Below are 21,000 nucleotides of genomic sequence, written 5' to 3' on the forward strand. Positions count from 1 at the left end.
TCCAAGTTCATTCTGCTCGGAGCAACCTTTCTTTGTAGGTTTCCTTAAAGCAATCCTGGTGGTTTGAATATATTCATCATCGGGAAGATGAAGTCCGATAATATCGGCGGAGACTCTGACCCGCTAGTGTTCGCATTGAGAGTGTGGGTGCCTGGCCTGGGTCATTTCAGGAGGGGCTCATTAGGAGCCCCGAGGCTCACTCTGTTCCTTTTATTTATTTGTTTGTTTGTGAGTAGGTATTGAAGCTTTGGAGAAGCCAAAACTATAGTCTAAAGGAAATGCCATTGCTTTTTCTATTTTTCCCATCAGAATTGTGTTTCAGAATTATATTGCTAATTCCATCTCTCTGGTGCATGACCATTATAGACATATTGTACATTTTTATGGTTTTTTTTTTTTTTTTTTTAGTCTTTTCATGTGATTTGGGTGGTCTCAGTGTATATCTTCGTTCCCATCTCACTCACCCAGCTATTCGCTCACCTGATAAAGAATAACTTTTGAGCCTTTGAGATATGGAAATGGACAACATCTATAATGATTTACCATACTTCAGTACAACAGTGCTAGGAAATAGTATGATGATAGCTAACGTTTATTAGATACTCTTCATGTTCCTAAGCACTTTATTCACATTAGCTCATGAGATTCTTACAGCACTGTGGGGTTTGGCTGTTAGTATCATTGCCATTTTGCAGATGGTAAAGCTGAGGCTTAGAGAAGATAAGTAATTTAATCTGCCCAAGGTGACCCAGCTGGTTAGTAGGGGATCAGACTTCAACTTCAGGCAGAAGGGATCCAGAAATGACATTCTTAGCCATTGTGCGCTATGTGATGGTTTTAATGACGGGTCCCTTCCCACATCCGTCACAGGCAGCATCCTCGGTGACACTTTACTTTTCAGAACTTTGGCAGATCAGCCCGTTTTGGCGGATTAACAGCCGTGGTCCAATTAACACCGACATAAGAGGTCCTTGTGACAAGTCCCCACCTTCTCTGGACTCAGTTTCCCCACCTCTCAGACATGTCTCTAAACTCGTTTTAGCTCTTATATGAATCTGAGGTATGCAAATACCTTGTCCAAAAAGTAAAATATAGTTCTCACATCTTCCGTATTTCACAGTCAAATGATTTAATGAGTGCTTTTAATGGCACGTTTCCCAAGAGTAGCACTGGAACTCAAAATGTAATTGTATGGCTAGTACTGATCTTTATTCTGCTCTTGAAGATATTATTAAATGAATTTTTATGTCTTGGCTCTGAGAGCCTCCAGGAAAGGACCTGGAGGAATTGGGTTGGATTGGTAATTGGATGTGAAGGGTGAGTAAGGGACAGATGTCATGCATTCATCCTCTGAGATTTGGCAACGCTGGTTCTGTGGGAAAATGATAGAGTGTAATGGTTAAGGGCATGGCTTTTAAACCACAGAGATTTAGGTCTGAGTCCCAGCTTTGCCTCTTAGTAGCCATGCACCCCTCTGTGTGTTATCCAGCCTCTGCGAATCTGTTTCCTCCTCTGTGAAATGGGAATAATAAATAGTGTCTGCCTTTAGGATTGCCATGAGGGGCACATGAAATGACTCCTGATGGTGCCTCGCACAGAGTCCGTACTCACAACAGTGATTTATGTCGCAGGTCTTATCGACCATAAAACGTGTTGGTTGCTACCAGAAAAAAGGATCCCTCGTGTGTGCATAAGGGCTTAGCCACCGCAGGGCTGTGAGCCGCCTCTGTCCGCGGTGAGGGGCCTGGCCTGACTGTGTGGAGGGAAGGAAGCGGCGTGTTCCTCGGAAGGCCGGTGCTTCGTCTTAAAGCGCCGGTTCCAGCCGTGTTTTTACAGCTTTCCCAGAACGCCGAGTGGGAGCCACCGAGGGGAAGTTGATTCAAACCAGATCCTAAACAGGCCTCTCCTGATGGAACACTCAGAGGTGACTCGGAGAGGGCGAGGTCAGGGTGCTGACCCCGGAGTGGCCACCAGGACAGAAACAATGGGTGACTCCAGGACCTAAATATAGCCTATGGGGATGTCCCTCAGGGCAGCCAGCTCCCGATGCTGCGCGGGTCGGTGGGTCCCTTGGGGAGAGCTCAGAAAGCAGCCCTTTTGCTCTTTCAGCCCCGAATAAGTTTATTCTAACTTCTCAGACCTCAAATACCTGCCTATTTGGCAGGCCGTGTCCCCACCTTTTCCCTTCCACGTCTTGCTAGTGGCGTGTACCGCCTCTCTCCCTTGCTCCTTGTAGACCCCATGCAGCTGCGGCCACAAACTCCAGGTGCTCCCATCGCAGTGCTCCTCATGGAGCACTGGCTGGGAGTCAGGAGTTTGGGGTTCAAAGTCTAGGTGTTAGGGTTCACCTTGGGCAGTGCTGGACTTCCTGGGCTCAGATTCTCCAGGAGAGACGTGCTGTTAAGAACCTGGGTGCTGGAGAGTGACAGTCTGGGTTCGACCCTCCCTGCCATTGACCTCGGGAAGTTCCTTACCTCTCCGTGCCTCAGTTACCTTCCCTGCAAAATGAAATGACGCTAGTATCTGCCTCAGACCCTGGAAGGAGTTTATAAAATATCTGTGAAACCCTTCAGACTAGTGTATCCTGTCAGTGCTCAAAAAATGCTCTGATTGTGATTGTGATTTGTAGGGAAATGAGACTTGATATGGGTCATTGTTTCCTAAACTTCACTCATGTTCCCCATCTCCACATACCACTTGTGCTGCTATTTTTTACTTACTGTTTTTCTTTAAATTTGCTACTTGTTTCTTAGGCTGATCTTAAGCAATAATAGTCCTGACGTCAGTAAACACTGTAATGTGTTCCCTAAAACATTATAATAGATGCACCCATGTCCGCAGCATGTGGTCTGACATGACATTGTGTCACCAGTGCGTCCACTTCCCACATTTTGGGGGCCGTGGAGCCGGGGGCTCGGAGGGCCTGAGGCCAGGCTGCTGCCTGCTGGTGACACTGCTCCTCCCCCCAGGCGGACAGCACCGATCCTCTCACTCAGCAAATGCTGCCTGAGAACCAGCGTGGTGCGTGACTCGGTGCCGGGAGCCAAGATGGCCAAAATATGGGTCTCTAGCCCCTGCTGTCCTCTTTGAGTGGGACTTTGCCAGCCCAGAGGAAGTGGAATGGAGAGAGCCATAGAACGACCCAACTGCTGAAATCCCGCCTGAATGAGAAGAGAAGCCAAAGCCATTCCCAGCCTGGAACCTCTGGATGAGGGTAAAGGAGACGGTCTCAGGCCACTTTTGCTGAGCAACAACCACCCCAAACTCAGTGGCAAACAATAATAAGTATTTATTTTTATGCTCATGCTATCCTATATAATAAAAGGCTAATATGCAAATCGTCCCCTTGGCCAGGAGTTTGAACAGCAGTTCAACCGTGAGTTCGACCAGGGGCTGGATCCAGCCAGCCAACCACCTGTGGCCCCTCCTCCCTGCCACCCCGCCCTCGGTCAGCCCCCTCCGCCCCAATCGGGGGTGGTGCCAGCCCTCTAACCTCCCGAGACCCCTCCACCTGGCCAGGCCCTACCCATGCACAAATTCGTGCCCCAGACCTCTAGTAGGCAATAAAACTGAGACTTATGCTCAGATACAATTAGGTTTCATTCCACCAGTACCTGGTTAAGAAAAAGGATCTTCATTCTGACCTATCAGTTTCATGGCTCACGTTACGAAGACATGGTTGACATACATGCCACGTCTCCCCTGTAGGACCATTGGGGTGTGGGTCCTTTAGGGCAGAGCCGTGTCGTCTCTTCCTCTAGGTCTCCCCTTTCCACTTTGTCCCTCAGCCCTCACCCAGAGCTGTGTGCACAGACCGCTGAGAGTGCAGGATGGTTGGGGCTGAGACCAGGAGGGACATTTGTCAAGCCAGGGGGTCAGGTCAAGCCACGGGTGGAAGGGGCGGAGGGCTGGAGCAGGGGAGGGATTGGTTCCTGCGCCGTCCTGGAGCTCTTATTTGGAGCCGATCTTCTATTCTTAGTTTCGAAGGCACTTTGTTCTCGGGTGCATTGTTTTAACAGCGGCCAGGAAGTCAGTCCCTGCTCGGGGTCAGCAGTGCCCCTGGTTCCTGCTGGGGCCGCCCAGGTGGGAAGTGTACTGGTTCATTTCAGGGCTGATATTTCATCATCAGGATCATCGCCGCCCTGTCTCCGCTTGTTGCCCACCCTGTCTGCACAGCACAGGGAAGGCCGAGGAGGGAAAAAAGAGCCTAGTGAATCTATTCTTCTTGGTAGCAATAGTAGTAAACTACACTTATTCCGCGTAAAAAGAAAAATGCTAAAATCTGGTCTCAACAACAGAACACTGGGCCTTCTGAAAGAATAAGTGCCATAGATGTAATTTTTTAAAATATATGTATTTTATTGATATTTTTATAGAGAGGAAGAGAGAGGGATAGAGAATTAGAAACATCGATGAGCCAAAACCGGTTTGGCTCAGTGGTAGAGCGTCGGTCTGCAGACTGAAAGGTCCCAGGTTCGATTCTGGTCAAGGGCATGTACCTTGGTTGCAGGCATATCCCCGGTAGGGGGTGTGCAAGAGGCAGCTGGTCGATGTTTCTCTCTCATCGACGTTTCTAGCTCTCTATCCCTCTCTCCTCCTCTCTGTAAAAAATCAATAAAAATATATTTAAAAAAAGAAAAAAGAAACATCGATGAGAGAGAATCATCGATCAGCTGCCTCTTGCACACACCCTACCGGGGATATGCCCACAACCAAGTTACATGCCCTTGACCGGAATCGAACCTGGGACCTTTCAGTCCGCAGGCTGATGATCTATCCACTGAGCCAAACCGGTTTTGGCCACTTATGTAATTTTAACGTTCCTAGTAGCCACATTAAAATATGTGGGATTAATGTTAATGTTGCATTTGACCCAATATATATATCCAAATATTAGCATTTCAACATGTAATCAGTATAAAAATTACCAAGGCCCTGGTTATCATGGCTCCGTTGGTTGGAGCATCATCCTGTGTACCAAAAGGTGATGGGTTCGATTCCCAGTCAGGGCACATACCCGGGAGCTTATGGGAGGCAACTCATTGATGTTTCTGTCCCACATCAATCTCTCCAAAAAAGTTTTTAAGAAATAAAAAAATAAAGTGAGATACCTGCTAATAAAAACATTTATTAAGAAGACATTTTATTTCCTTTTTCACACTAAGTTTTCAAAATCAAGTGTATGTTAATAACATCTGAACCTCTCTGAGTTCACTCACCACAGTTCGGATGCTCGGTATACGTGGCTCATAGTAGCCTCTGGAGAGTGCAGGTCTAGAGCAGTGGCATCCAGAAGGACTATCTAAACAGCTAAATGCACCTCATAGCTATCATATTGGACAGTGCAACTCGAGAGATTTGGTCATACTAGCAAAATACGAATTATTCACTAAACCTGATCAAAGCATTGTTTTTCATTTACCACATTGGCAGAGAGTAAAAAGTTTGATAACACTGTTTGGCATGGGTAACAGGACCTTTCACACATGGCCAGTAGGAGAATAAATGAGAATGGCCTTAATAAAGGGAGGACAATTTGGCAATGTTTATAAAAATTACTAATGTACATTGCCTTTGGCCCAGCAGTTCCATCCTGAAAATTGCAGCCTTTTATGTGTATAGAGTAAGTTATATAGAAGGATATTTGTTGCAGCAAAAGATTGGAAACCACATACATAGCTAGTCATTAGGAGACTAGTTAAATAAGTTATGGTACCTTTTAAAAATGTAATCTGCAACTGTTGAAAAATGTGAAGCCAACTTGATGGTGCGGAAGGCTGCCCAAGACGCAGTGCTGAACGAGCAGAGCCATGCATGTAGCATGATGCCATTAGGTTCAAGAAATGACTTATTTTTGTCCAGAGCAGCTCTGGACGAATGTGAAAGGAACTGATCACAATGGTGCCTCCCAAGGGTATACCATACAATGACAAATTTTGGAATTTCAGTCACTTGAATTATCTGCTCAAACAATAAATATCTAAAACATACAAAGAAAGAACTCTAAGGGAAGGGTGAATCAAAGAGAGTTCCCTAGAGGAGATGACCTCTGGGCTGGGATGTGAAAGATGCATAGGAGCCCTCTGGCAGCAGGAAGCTGGGGTTCAGAGGCATGAACGAGCAGGACAGGTTCAGGCACTTGTGTTTTCCCAGTGGCGGGCAGCGACCTCAGTGTGCAGAGTAGGGTGGTCATGGAGTTTGGACAGGCACTGGATTGGCCAAGTGGGAAGAGTTCCATGAGCAGAGTTTGGATGTAACCCTGTGAGCCAAAGGCAGTCATGGACCGTTTGAAGGAAGTGGGAGATGACATGACTGGCGTGTGGAAGACAACGCTTGGCAGAGGGGTGTCTGCTTTGGGACCGTGGTTCTCCGTGTCGTCAGGGACCCCTACGAGTCCCCAAGACCTGAGAACTATGTCATTACAAATCAAATTTTTCTTCATGGGTGTCAACCAGGGTAGCAATCACAGACGGATCGCAGAGGCAGGTGAGGGAAGCCAGCTGTTTTCTGTGCAGCCAGACATTAGGAGAGCTGTGCTTTAAGAGAACAATGCTTCTCTTCTCACTGGTATTTTGTTTTTGAAAAATAGAGTTACTTTTCATTAAAATATGGTAAATAGATTAATAAGTAATATCCTTTACTTTAGAACAGTGTTTCCCAAACTTTTGACATATGTGCACCCCTTCTATAATTTTCGTAACGCTGAGTACCCCTCGTACTCATGAGAACGTAGAATTAGGCGCAGCTAAGCACGGTGCAGTGCATATCCCCACCAAACTCCGGTGCAACGCGTACCCACACCAAACTCTCCCCGTGCCCCTGGGGGTACGTGTACCACACTTTGGGAAACACTGCTTTAGAAGGAGTACTTTTCATGCGCACGGTTGGACGGGCCTTCTTCTTCGCTGGACACGGCCAATGTGGTGTTCAGGTGCTTCGTGGAGGTTGGTGTTCAGGTGCTTCTTGGAGGGCGGCCTCCGCCTCTTTTGGGCCTCATGCTGGGAATCTGGCCGTGACTGTAGATGTTATTGATCAGAACAGGGCTCTGGTCAATGGACCTTGCACTCAAGTGCGGAGACAGGCTGTGCCTTTCAAACACATGCAGCTCCCCGACTTCATCCTCAGGTTCCCGCACAGTGCCCGCTAGAAGAGTGCTTGCTCAGCCTGGCAGAAGGCAGGTAACAGTACAAAATGGACAGCCACGAATGGGCCAGGAAGATTGAAGCCAGGGGGGGAAAAAGCCAAGATGACCTTGTAACGGACTTTTGTTCATTACAAAGTCTTGAAGGCCAAGAAAATGAGGAACTGAATAGTCAGGCTTCAAGTGAGGAAGCTTCCAAAGGCGGCTCTCCTGGAAGCTTTTCCCTAAAAAGTACCTGCTGCTAACAGTGCTGCTGCTGCAGAGGTTCCAGCAGCAAAGGTGAGCGCTGTAGGCAAGAAGGCTGCAGCCCAGAAGGTTCCTGCCTGCAAGCTCTAGCCCAGAAAGTACCTGCTCCAAAGGCATCTGGCAAGAAAGCCTAAGGATATGAGGCTATTATCCTAGTCTAGTGGCCCGGTGCACAAATTTGTGCACATCAAAAGGAAATTAATTAGAAAAAATATTTTAATGTCGCTATTCACCCTCTCTATAATAGAAATGTCAACCAAATTCACGATTGACAGTGACAAATCGAAACACACGTGTGCAATTGGTACCAGCGAGAGCTTTATATGTAACATGCATACATGAGTCAGCTTAGCCTCTTAAAGATATAGAATAAACTTGCTTAATTAGACCTGCTTTCTGACTTAGCTAAACATTTTCCAGCCCAGTGAAGCACTCCAACTTCTCTCTCAGGTAATTGTCAGCAACACAGCAGTAAATATCAATACAAAGCAGATTATTATTGTAGATTATGCAGGGACAACAAAGGGTAAGATATTTAACTGCAGTAGTGTTTGACTATATCCTATGCAATGAGAAAACCTGAATTCATTTTCAAGTTCTACGTAGACATTTCTTACTTCTTTTCAGTTGGGTCAAGTTTCTAAGCTTTCTAAATCTCTGTTTTCTGGCTAATGAAAAGAAAATAGGTCCACTGAGTCTCCTTTCTACCTAGTCCAGGACTTCTTTGAGGATCAAATCAGATGAGACACAGGAAACCACTTCACAGAGATTTAGTTAAAGTGTGAAATGTTTGCACCTGGCTATAAAGCAAGTTGTGTTCCTGGGCTGAAGAAACTGCAAGGAGGCTAGTTGCTAGGGAGAGGAAGCCAGGTGTTGCTACGTGATGTCATTACCCAGATGGTTGGACACTTAGTATATTAGCCTTTTATATATCTATAATAATCTATAATAATAAAAGCATAATATGCTAATTAGTCCGGATTTCCTTCTGGACATCCTTCCAGACGACCTTCCGGATGAAGCCAGGGCTGCAAGGGAAGTGTGGGTGCCGTGTCACATAGGGAACCTGGTGCCGGCAGCTGGGGGAAGGAAGGCCTATCTTGTATGAATTTTGTGCATTGGGCCTCTACTCTATACAATAAAAGCCTAAGCGACTGTTATGATGGAACAACCAGAATGACTGGTTGCTATGATGCGCCCTGACCACCAGGGGGCAGATGCTCAATGCAGGAGCTGCCCCCTGGTGGTCAGAGCACCGCTCAGCCAGAAGCTGGGCTCACGGCTGGCCAGCACAGTGGTGGTGGCCGGAGCCACTCCCACCTCCATGGCAGCGCTAAAGAGCAGTGAGCCAGGTGGTAAGGAGTAGCAAGCAGGCAGGGCGGTAAGGAGCGAGGGGGACTGCAAGAGGAATGCCCGACATTTCCCAGGGGGTCCCAGACTGTGAGAGGGCACAGGCCCAGCTAAGGGACCCCCTACCCCCAGTGCACAAATTTTGTACACCGGGCCTCTAGTATAGATATAAAAGGCTAATATGCTAAGTGTCCCTCTGACTGTCTGACCAGTCGCTATGTCGTGCACTGACCACCAGGGGGCAGACACTGAAAGCAAGAGCTGCAGAGTTGCAATGACTTGGCAGCGGCATTTCTCTAGAGATGCACCCTGAAACCAGAGAGGAAGGAGCCCAGTTCCTCGCAGGACTTGCGCGATTACCTTCCACCATGGGTTATGTTGTTGCTGGGGCACTGTCGGCTCCAAATCCGGTTTACTACACACTTGCATTTGCATTCCACACCCTGTATGACAGCAACTTTGCAGAGTGCCCTCTCGCACTGTGGGACCCCTTGGGGGCTATTGGAGAGCTCATTTTGGCCCAGTCCCCACAGGCCAGGCCTAGGGACCTCACCTGCGGGAGGGGCCCACTTACTCCCCAGGTGCTGGGGAGGGACCAAGGAGGTTGGCTCCAGAGTGTGTCAGCCTATCTCACCCAGTCCCACCCCACCAGCCACCTCCTAATTAATTTCCTTTCGTGCACCGGTCACTAGTAAAGATAATAATGGCCCTAATCTGTGTGGCTCAGTTGGTTGGAGAGTTACCACGCGTTTGATTCCCGAGCAGGACATGTACCCAGGTTGCAAGATTGATCCCAGGTTAGGGCATGTGTGGGAGGCAGCCAATCAGTGTTTCTTTCTCTCTCTCTCCCTCCCCCTCTCTCCAGATTTATAAACACACACACACACATCCTCATGTCAGGATTTTTTTTTTTTAAGGTAGTACTGATTCTTTTTGGAAAAAATACACTTTTTAAATTAATTTTTCTAATACAAATATTGATATAAACCACGTAAACAAAAGCTCTTTGGAGTGCAATGATTTTTAAAAGTACAGAGAGATCCTGAGATTAAAACAAAAAAATTTGAGAACTGTTGGCAGAGAGGCCCCGTGTGCCTGTAATTCTGGTTGGATCAGAAGAACCTGCAGGGAGCAAATGCAGCTCTCCCAACGTGAGTCAGGGAGGCGGGTGAGCGGCCGTGCCGGAGCAGGTGTGCGTTTTATGTGTCTGCGTGCAATGAAGTGGTGTGGGCAGGTGTGTGTGACAGGGAACGCTGGGTTGATGGATCGATTTTCATAGGTGGGAATGTCACTGCATGCCATGTGCCCTACTTCTGCACTAACAGACACGTCTGTTACTTCAGTCCTTTGCTGTTATAAACATCCAAAACATCCATGCACACGCTGCCTCCAGCCACGTGCATAGGTTGCCCTAGAGCGTCTTCCTACAGGTGGAGTGCTGGGCAGCAAGGCAGATGCATCCTCAGCTTGGCTGGATGATGGCAGGCTGCTCTCTCCCCTGGACCCTCCCTCCAGCCCTTAGAATTATCCGACCTCTAAATTCTGCCAACCCAATGGGTGTGAAATGGCACCTGGCTGTTTTAACCCCTACCCCACCATCACCCTTACACCCACTCCCCACCTTGGAGCATAAGATACTAAGCTCTAAATTGCACACACACACACACACACACACACACAGTCATATAAATATACACGCATATGTCAATCCTCAGTATTCACAGATTCTGTATTTGCCCTCTTACTAGAATTTATTTGTAAGCCCCGAATCAGTGCTCGCAGCGCTTTGCAGCCATGCATGGACAGAGCAGTGAACATTTGAGTCACCCGGCATACACCTTCCCAGCTGAGGGCCGACCAGGCAACGCTGCCTTCTTGCTCCACTTCTCATACTGGAAGCAAGAGTCTTTTTCATGGTCTGTCTGGTGCCATGCTTTCCACATTTTTGAGTTTTTGGTTGACTACACTGTTTACAATACCCTCCCTCCCCGCCCACCCCCACCCCTACCCCCACTCCCACCCCCACCTGGGTGCAGTGCTATCATGCTACCCAGGGTTCCTGGGCACAGGAGGCTGCGGGGTGTCTCTCAGAGCATGTACACCTGTTGGATGGGCTGCCTTCCAGCGCAAGTTCTATAACTTGCTGTGGGCCATGGGTTCAAAGTCAGTGAATCAAAAATATCCTACCTAATATGAGAGAAACATGCAAATTAACTGCACCTTTGCTATGCCCACGAGCCCCACCCACCAGCCAATCAGGATGAATATGCAAATTAACCAAACCAAGATGGAAGTTAATTTGCATATCCAGGCCAGAGCAAAGACTGAAGATGTGTAGAAAGAAGCCAAGCTCTTCGGAGAAGCAAGCAAGCGGGGCGGGGGAGAAGGAAGGGAAGCAGGCGGGGCAGCGGCCACAGCAGGAAGCCCTATTGCAGAAATCTTCCTGCAAGGGGCCTCTCGAACCTTAAATAAACACACGTAAGACCAGACACATGTTTTGAAATGGTTGATGGGAATATTGTGACCAGAGGGTGGCAGGAGCTTACCCCCGTATTTCCTCTAGGAGCAGTAGCTCAGCATTCACTCAGTTATTGCTCATGGAGACTTATAGAACTTCACCCCACAAATAACAAGCCCCCACTGTGTGTATGTATGCATGTATGTATGCACATATGTGTGTATACATGCATGTATGTGTGTTTTTCCTCACCCTTGCTCACTCTCCTTTTTACCTCTTTTCTTTTTTCTCCCCATCCCTTGCATTTTCCGTTCTCTGTCATTGACCACTGGTCTTTCTGGCATTAGCCTTGAGTCCTCAGAAGGTACCCAGGGAAGGTGCCTCTGTCCATTCGCTCAGCACTTCATTTGTGGTCACTCTCTTTGTGCCGTGCACAGGGCCATGCTGGGACCTCAGCACCAACCTTGTGTTTCAAAAGTATCACCTAGAGATGGGACTGTTGCAATGTGTGACGTTGAGGCAAATGGAGAATCTCATATTTACTTCTAGAAAGCGTTTCCCAACCTCTGCCATTCTCATTCCCACTTCCCGCCCTGACCCAGCGGTCTCCTTAGCCGCAGGTTTTCATAGAGGCACACGCCATCGGAAGGAAACTTTAGAGGTCATCTGGACCAACGCCCTTATTGTACAGATAATGAAACAGATCCAGAGAGGGGAAGTGAAATGCTCAAGATCACATCGCTAGTTCGATGGCCTTAAAAAATAGATAACAACCTGTTATTAATTGTTCCCCAGTTGCTCTCTTTTACTACTTATGGATCAGGTAAAAAAAGAGAGATTATATCAGTTGTGATCTGGCAACTTCTGATAAAAAATTTATAAAACAATTGTGTACATTGTTATCAAGCCAGAGAAAATATACAAATATATATTTAAAAAAACTATTTAGACTGAAACTTTTTTTTTAGTTGAAGCATTTCATAGATATGTTTGCAACATAAAGGGCTTTTAAATTCTTTTTTTGGGTGGTTTTCACCATCAAGTATCCTATATAATAAAAGCCTAATATGCTAAGTGTCCCATTGTCTGGTCATCTGTTCAACTAATCAAAGTGCAATATGCTAATGATATGCTAAGACCACTAAACCACTTGCTATGATGTGCACTGACCATCAGGGGGCAGATGCTCCAACTGGTAAGTTAGCTTGCTGCTGGTGTCTGGCCAACGGGGACTGAGCTGAGACAGGCCAGACATGCCCTGGAGTCCTCCTGTGGTCCCTCCTCGGCTGGCCAACCTCCCACGTCCCTCCCAAGCCCCATTCGTGCACCGGTGGGGTCCCTCAGCAATCCGGGCCAAGGGACCTACCCCCCCCAGTGCATGGATTTTGTGCACCCGGGCCTCCAGCCTTTTGTAATAGACCCTTATGAGATGTAGTATAGCTCTAAGAGCCAGGACTGTGACAGCAGAGGGGGAGAAATCTCCCACAGAGCCGACCAGGAAATAGATCCAGCAGACCTCGCTTCCCGCTCACTCCCCAAACCCAGACCTCCACGCCCTCCCCTCCCAAAAAGGGAAAACGTGCCCAGTGAAGATAACGTGCCCATCCTCAAACAAAGCCCGGCTGACTCTCCGGGTCCCCCAAGGGCTCCCGTTTCCTGTGGCTAAAGTTAGACCTCTTAGATACGAATTTCATTTTTAATCCATGACTGGGCAGACAGGGCCACAAATCCTCTCCAGAGAGGATGGGGAGCGGAGGGGGCGCTCTGCAGTGCTCCTGGGGGGGGGGGGGGGGAAGGGGCGCGGGCGGGGCCAGAGCGCCGCTTTGTCTGTACTTGTCATGAGCAGCGGACACGCATGGGGCGGTTACTTTGTGTGACAGTCACGAGACTGAATTTCCACAAAGAAAGTGTTTCCTACACCTCACTCATTTGTGAGTCCCCCTTCACCACAGCCACATAGAAAAATACTCGACATTTTCAACCAAACAAATAGTTTTTATATTTATCTTCAATGGAAAAGTTTATATTATCATGATCAACAAAACCAATATTTTTGCCATAAATAGACTATAACTAGGAAGATAAGTAAATAACACACAACACGGTGTAACTAGATTCTAGAAGATGCTATTGCAGCCAGAGAAGAAAGATTGAGGTTGGTAAGCATTAGGTGGGTATTAAAGATGAGATAGCCCCCATCTGAGCTTTTCTCCTTCCAGCTGGACAGTAAATTAAAAACGTAATAACTTTCTTTTTTTAAAATATATTTCTTTATTTATTTCAGAGAGGAAGGGAGGAGACTGAGACAGAAACATCAATGACGAGAGAAAATCATTGATCAGCTGCCTCCTGCACATCCCCTGCTGCAAATCGAGCCCACAACCCAGGCATGTGCCCTTGGCCAGAATTGAACCTGGGCCCCTTCAGTCCACAGGCTAACGCTCTATCCACTGAGCCAACCCGGCGAGGGCCGTAATAACTTTCTTATTATGTGTTCTGAGGCTGGGTACATGCTTTTGTAGCAAACTCTCCAACTCATGTCCCCTAGCCTCAGCCTAGATGCTACCCGCAGAGTCCCCTCTGCCCACCTCTGACTACCTGTGTTCTCTACCTGAGGGGTGTCCAGCCAAGAAGGTTGACATCCCGAGGAGCCCCCTTCATTGAGGAGAGGCAGGAGTTGGTGGGTTGAATATTTTCCCTCCTCACCCCTCAGCTGAAAATCATGAGATATGGTCTAGTGTATCAAGGTTGGACCCCAGCTGTCCACGGCCGTGACCTGTCCACTCCACTCCCTTTTGTGACTTCCCTCCGTTTCCCACCTCACACAGTTCTTCCTGGCGTTCACGCCCACGTAAACAGCTGGTGCCTACTAAGTCTTTACCCCGGGATCTGCTTTGAAGAGAACCCAAACCAGGATAGCTGGTAGGCACACGGCCTCCTGTGGTCTCACAGCCACGGCGGCACCCGGCCTGACCTTGGGGAAGTGCTGCCTGGAGGTGTACACCCAAATAAGCAACTTAGCTTTTTTCCCTGTAAAGTCCAGGTTTACATTCCATTCAAACGCTGGGTGTTCAGCTCTCTCTGCCATTTTCCCTAGCACATTGGTGATCCTCTGTGCTGGTGAGTCCGTCGTTCCCACGTTCGCTCTTCTTCTTCCTCTACGGTAGGGGTGTCGAACTCAATCAGAGAAGGGGCCAAAATCTAAAATCCAGCCTAAATCGCGGGCCGAATGGTTTACTGAACAGTCATAAACTGACAATGTCATAAACTGACAGCGGAGTGCAGTGATGACAGCGCGGTGCGGGCCACATTGCAAGGCCTGGCGGGCTGGATTTGGCCCGCGGGCCTTGTGTTTGACACATGTGCTCTACGGTATTATCGCCGTTTGCTATTGAGCCTGGTGTTCCTGGATTTGCCTGTAAAGTCTTCACGGTGTGGCATTTATTGGTCGTTTGCCAGCATGAGCCGTCCACTGAGTAGAATGGCACTGTCCGCCTGCGCGCGCTCCGAGCAGATGCTCACGGACGATGAATCGGCGATGAGCTCCGGCTGAGAGGCGGCGGGCTGGTGTGGCCAGACTCACAGAGACACTACCGCCCAGGCTTTTGCAACGTCCCGAGGAGAGCCAGGACCCCAAACTCAGGGAGATCAAAAAGGCGCTTCTGCAGATGGAGCTTCTGTTTCAGCCTGAATCCCATGAGCAGTTTCAAAGCAGAACAGATGTCCTAATGGGGAGAGGGTTTCTTGTTTCAGTTTGGGTTCGTGCCTGGAATGTCTGGTCCCATGAACCTAGACTGTTCAGAGAGTGGTGAAGGCCAGGGTGAACTGTATTCCTCGGGATCTATCAAAGAGTCAGAGGCATTATTTTCATTTTGTGGTTGCTGTTTTGTTAATTCTCACCTGAGGATATTTTTCCCAGTCATTTTTAGAAAGAGTGGGAGGAAGGGAAAGAGGGAGGAAGGGGGAAAGAGAGAGAGAGAGAGAGAGAGAGAGAGAGAGAGAGAGAGAGAGAGAGAGAGAGAGAAACATCAGTGTGAGAAAGGCACATTGACTGGTTGCCTCCCATGTGCCCCAGCCATGGCTAGGGATTGATTGAACCTGCAACCCAGGCACGTGCCCTTGACCGGGAGTTGACCCTTTGCTTGCGGGCCAACACTCTAACCACTGAGCAACACTTACCAGGGCAAGAGTCAGAAACATTTTGAAATGATATGGGATTAAGACCTCCCACAGGAAGGCAGGAATAGGGCCAGCTTCATGAACCGGGCTCTAGCTCAGAAGGGCTCCACTCTGTAGGCACATAAATCGCCTAATAATAACATGTGTTTAAGATTGAGATGACCTTCCTCTGAGGAGTCTCCCCGACCACTCTTCTCGTGGCTCTGCCCCTACCTCCTTTTACGTTATCCTGGTTTACTTTCTTCATGGCACTCAGTGCCCGCTGTACCAGCCTGTTCACTTGTGTACTGGGTTATCATCTCTGACCCCCTGCTGCTGCTGCTTGGCTGTATTCTTCCTGAGGGCAAAGACTGTTTGCTATCTTTAGGAGCTTCCACAGTGCCTGGGTGGTAGTAGATGCCCCATAAAATATTAGTTGAAACAATGGACCTATCTAATGAAATTCATTCTTCTGAATCTGTTGTTCCTGGTTTTTTATTGTCAAAATACATCAATATTGTGGGCCCCAGAATGAAAATTCTATGGCTGACATGTCTTGCTATTTCAGTCTTCCTGAAAAGAAATTCTACAGCATTATACTTGCCAGTTGGGGGTAGGAGGGTTATTCTGTTCCTATGTGTCAGTCAACAAACATTTGTTGATTTTGTTCTGTGTGCTGGGCTAGGCCTTTAGAAATATCCAGGGCAATGGTGGTCCCGAGAGACTTCCTTTCTTGGTGAAACACTGATTTCCTGGGAAATGAATTAAACGCTGGATAAAAAGGTTCTGATTCTGCAAAACCCAGACCCTCGGTCTCAGACTGCAGGATAAAAGCGGCTGGGACGGGCTTTGAAGCAAAAATCAGGATCAGAAAGTTCAGCGCCAAGTCCTTTCCCCTCCAGCAGCCGTTTGCGGCTCACCACAACTCTTGCTTTCTACTCAGACCCCGACAGGACATGGCAGTGCTGCTGGAGAAGGGGGTGCCGAATACCTGCCTGTCCCTGGCGTGTGGGGGCCCTCTGCCCCCCTCCTGTAATTTGGGGCTGTGGGGAGGCCCTCCTCCACTTTCAAAGGCAGCTGCAGAGGGAAAATGTCCCTCTAATCACAGCTGACGTCTTTCCAGACACCGCACCAAGCGGTAACTGGCTTTCACATTACCGTTCTGAGGGCTTCCCTGCGGACTGCGGCCAGGAGTGTTACTTAAGTTTGTCAGGACTGCCGCTCTGACAGCTCTGGCTGCCTCTGTGCCAATGCTCTCGGGCCGGACAGGGAGCGGGGTCTTTGTCACACGGCTTCTCCGGAATCGCCTCCAGCGGCCACGCTGCGAGGAGCCACAATTAAGAGACATTGCTGCCCTAGCTGGTCTGGCTCAGTGAATAGAGCACAGGCCTGGGGACTGAAGGGTCCCAGGTTCGATTCCAGTCAAGGGCATGCATCTTGGTTGCAGGCACATCCCCAGTAGGGGGTGTGCAGGAGGCAGCTGATCGATGCTTCTCTCTCATTGATGTTTCTAGCTCTCTGTCCTTCTCCCTTCCTCTCTGTAAAAAAATCATTAAATATATATATATTTTTTTAAAAGGAGACATTGGCCGAGACTGGTTTGGCTCAATGGATAGAGCGTCAGCTTGGGGACTGAAGGATCCCGGGTTCGATTCCGGTCGGGGGCATGTACCTTGGTTGCGGGTATATCCCCAGTAGGGGGTGTGCAAGAGGCAGCTGATCGATGACTCTCTCTCATCGATGTTTCTAACTCTCTATCTCTCTCCCTTCCTCTCTGTACAAAATCAATAAAATACATTAAAAAATAAATAAATAAAAATAAAAAAATAAAAAGAGACATTGTTGCTATATTCAAGTACATGGTTTTAAGGAGAAGGGTATTCATGATTACACAGTTATTTTGCTTATGGTTGTCCCGTTGTTGCTCAGAGAGAGGAACATTTCTGAGGCTTAGCCCAGCACACAGATAGACAGCCTGTGGTAAGAGTTTCCAGTTTTATCTGAGAGACCACAGTTTTGATCAAATCCTTACATTATATTCATTTGGGTCCTAAGGCATTGTGCTCCAGTTACTGCCAACCGAATTCTGCCGCAGTGCCGGGCGGACTCACTGCCTTGCAGGAGGCCTGGGCTGTGGGCACCAAGGGTTGGCAGCTCCGTGGAGCTGAGTCCACAGCAGGCAGGCAGGCCCGGTGCCCCTGGCATTGAGTGCACATCGATGCTCTGAAGAGGAACGGATGGGCATGGAGCTGTTTACAGCGTCTTTTTTTTTTTTTTTTTTCAGGACAGGAAGGGGATGTATAGGTTATTTGTGAATTTATTTTGTTTTACTTCGGCAACATTATTTGTTTATTTTTTAAAGGCAGAAGATGTATTCTCTCTGAAGAGAAACGAGAGCATGGCACCATTGTTTTGGTATAATTTGAAACTTGAGAAGTAGTAAGTTTAGAGTAAGGTACTCGTGAATCCCAAAGCCAGATGCTCTGATGGTTTACATTAGGTCCCATTTGCTTTATACACTCCTCTCCCCTTCGACTCTATGTATCTCCGTCTCTTTATATATTTACAGGTAGACTGTATATACATACACGTGTGTGTAGCATATGAATGTAAATTACTTTCCTTCCTATTTGAGAATGAATTGCAGACATTATGTCCCTTTAACACCAAATGTTTTAATTCAGTGTGTGTTTCCTAAGAAAAAGAGCATCCTCTCACACAGTACCAAAGGCAGGACATTTAGCCTGGACAAGACATAGTAACTGCTCCACCATTTATTTCTTAGATCCACCACTGTCTCAGGGATGTATCTTATAGCTGTTGTTTTTGCTGGACCAGAATCCAGTTCAGGATCACGCGATGCATTTATTGTCATTTCTCTTTATCTGGAACAGTTCTCCAGGCTTTCTTAGTGTTTCTTGATTTTGACAATTTTGAAGAGTAGAGGCCAGTTATGTTGTACAGTTTTCCTCAATGTGGGTTTATTAGATGACTCTTCTTGATTAGATTCATAGCATGAATTAAAAAAAATATATCTAGAGTGATGGGAGAATACTGTTTTGTTTTGTTTTTTCAGGCTATGGCTAAGGCTCTGTGGTCTTTAAGACAGGAAAAGGCAGTAACACATATGAGTGAAGAACTGAGAACTCTCCTTGTAAAATCTCCTTGTAGGTTCCTAGCCTGGTCAGTATGATTCAGTGGTTAAGCGTCGACCTATGAACCAGCAGGTCAGGGTTCAAATCCCGGCCAGTACATATGCCTGGGTTGCAGGCTTGATCCCCAGTGTGGGGCTTGCAGGAGGCAGCTGATCAATGATTCTCTTTCATCATTGATGTTTCTATCGCTCTCTCCCTCTCCCTCCCTCTTTGAAATCAATAAAAATATATTTTAAAAAACTCAGGTTCCCAGTATAATCACATTTGAATCCGAATTGTGCAGTTGAATCATCTAAGTTGATTGATTCCATGGAGTAATTCTCTAGAAATTAAGTAATTATTGTATTTGGACATTCCTTAAACTATCTGGATAATATTTTTGCTGATTGGGACTTCATAGCATTCCATATGGGAATATATATATATATTTTTTAATGGGAATTCATGATATTGTTAAAAAAAAAAAAGTGAATAAACAAATAAAAGAGGGCCAGGAAAGCACCAGTATTAAGAAAGTTTTATGAACCAAGGTTGTGATTAATCTAATTCAGTGTACTTGAGACCCAGTAGAAAAAAACAAAATAATTGTAATTACTAGAGGCCTAGAGAAAAAGTACTCTGGTTAATTTGATTTTGTGCTTTTGTTGTATCCCATTATTGAAAAATCTATGTGACTGTGAAGCCCCCTGATCCCATTTTAGGTTGGTGCCCATAATGAAGTGTTTCTAGAACATTCTTTCTGGGAAATATACCCGCCACCTGTCTGCCCCGAGCACACAGGTTTTCTGTCTTCTCTCCAGCTCCGTGGCCTTGAGTGTCCTGGAGGGAAGAGCAGTCTGTAAACGTCTGTGAAATGACAGTGACTCTGGCTGTTGGCTCTCAAGGCTGGTGGTGGCTCAGGGGGCGGGGCTGGGTCTGCTCCTCCTCCCACTTGCCTGTGGGGTATGATTTCCTCCCCACAGACGAGGAAGACCTTTCCTTGGCCACGAAGAACTCATCTCTGCTTCCAAACGAGCTGTGGGCCCCATGTTCAGTGGCCAACATCAATAACTGGGGCTTTTTCTGGCTTGCCAGAGTCAAGTTCATGGGCAGACTTTCACACATGTTAAATGTTTGCTCCATGGATTTCCCCTCCGGTGGTTGCTCGCAGTTGCTGTCACTGCTGCTGTTGCTACTGCGACTAATCGTGGGTACCTGAGTGGGTGCTGTGTGGCAGGCATTGTGCTGAGCCCTTTCCCACCTCAATCCACTTAACTCTCACAATAACCTCTGTATTCCCGTTTTATAGATGAGGAAACGGGTTCCAAAGGGTGAAGGGATGTGCTTAAGGTCCTACAACAAATAAATGGCGTAACTGGTATGCGAACCCACCGAGTCTGACGTGAGGGCCCACCTCGCACCTTCAGACCACTGTTAATGACATCTGAGAGCAAAACCGCCTATTTTTGTTAGTTAAGATTTATTTTTTTATTTTTTTATTTTTTTTAATATATTTTATTTATTTTTTACAGAGAGGAAGGGAGAGAGATAGAGAGCTAGAAACGTCGATGAGAGAGAAACATCGACTAGCTGCCTCTTTGCACACCCCCTACCAGGGATGTGCCTGCAACCAACGTACATGCCCTTGACCAGAATCGAACCTGGGACCTTTCAGTCCGCAGACCGACGCTCTACTGCCGAGCCAAACCGGTTTTGGCGAGTTAGTTAGGATTTTTTACCAGTAGGTCAGAGAGCACCATGATTTCCTGGTTCTCCACCCTGTGAGCACCTTTGAAAATCTAGAAAAGAACAGTGCTCCTGAATGCTGTAAAAAGAGAGGATATTTTTTAAATGAGGAAAAAACCCCAGCAGTGTATTAAAAATGGAGTAGGGGGGTCCCTCTCTCGGTTCTCCTGCTCACCCCTGGAGCGTCAGACAGGAGAGAAGCAAAATGTGGATCCTTTCCCTGCTCCAAACGTGAGTTTAGTGAGTTCAAGTTCCAGGTAAGGGCAAGAACAAAACACAAAATGCTTTCGCTAATCTCTCTTCCAAAGAAGGCACAGATGAAAGGCGAGGCATCAAAGCCTCTGAAACCACCAACGCTGTTTGCCAGCAAAGAGATAAATCACAAGGGTTTGCGATCTGGTTTGAATTTATTAATTATAAATTACTAATCAGGGCAATTGGCTGTCAGGTCGGGCGCTGCTCTCTCTCCCTCGGTGCATCGTTGCTGCTCTGGCCACTTGGTTATTAAATAGAAAAGCCCTCTGATTAAATAACAGGGCCGTTCCAGCACCAGCCAGTTCGGTTGTGGCCATTGGAGATGGCCAGGCCTCGCGTTTGCCCTGTCTCCGTGAGAGACGTGGGAGCGACACGCAGCCAACATGACTGGAAGTATCCAGAGAGCACCGTCTCCAACCGTGTGTGACATGGGTGAGAGGGGGTCAGGCTGCACCCAGGTCTCCCATAGGAATCCCCCTCCACAGTTATCCACCTGCCTGCCTCTCACAGTC

General features: G+C 47.4%; 1 protein-coding gene and 1 pseudogene across 6 annotated transcripts in view; both read left to right on the top strand.

Annotated features, from left to right (window-relative positions):
• Positions 1-21,000, top strand: part of ARHGEF3 (Rho guanine nucleotide exchange factor 3) — a 284,073-nt gene that overhangs the window by 130,322 nt on the left and 132,751 nt on the right. The window lies entirely within an intron of this gene.
• Positions 6,875-7,477, top strand: LOC311632137 (large ribosomal subunit protein eL14-like; annotated as a pseudogene). The gene has a single exon. The product of its transcript is annotated as a large ribosomal subunit protein eL14-like (transcript).

Source organism: Pipistrellus hanaki (genome assembly GCF_964339955.1).
Source record: "Pipistrellus hanaki genome assembly, chromosome: 13".
NCBI classification, from domain to species: Eukaryota; Metazoa; Chordata; class Mammalia; order Chiroptera; family Vespertilionidae; genus Pipistrellus; species Pipistrellus hanaki.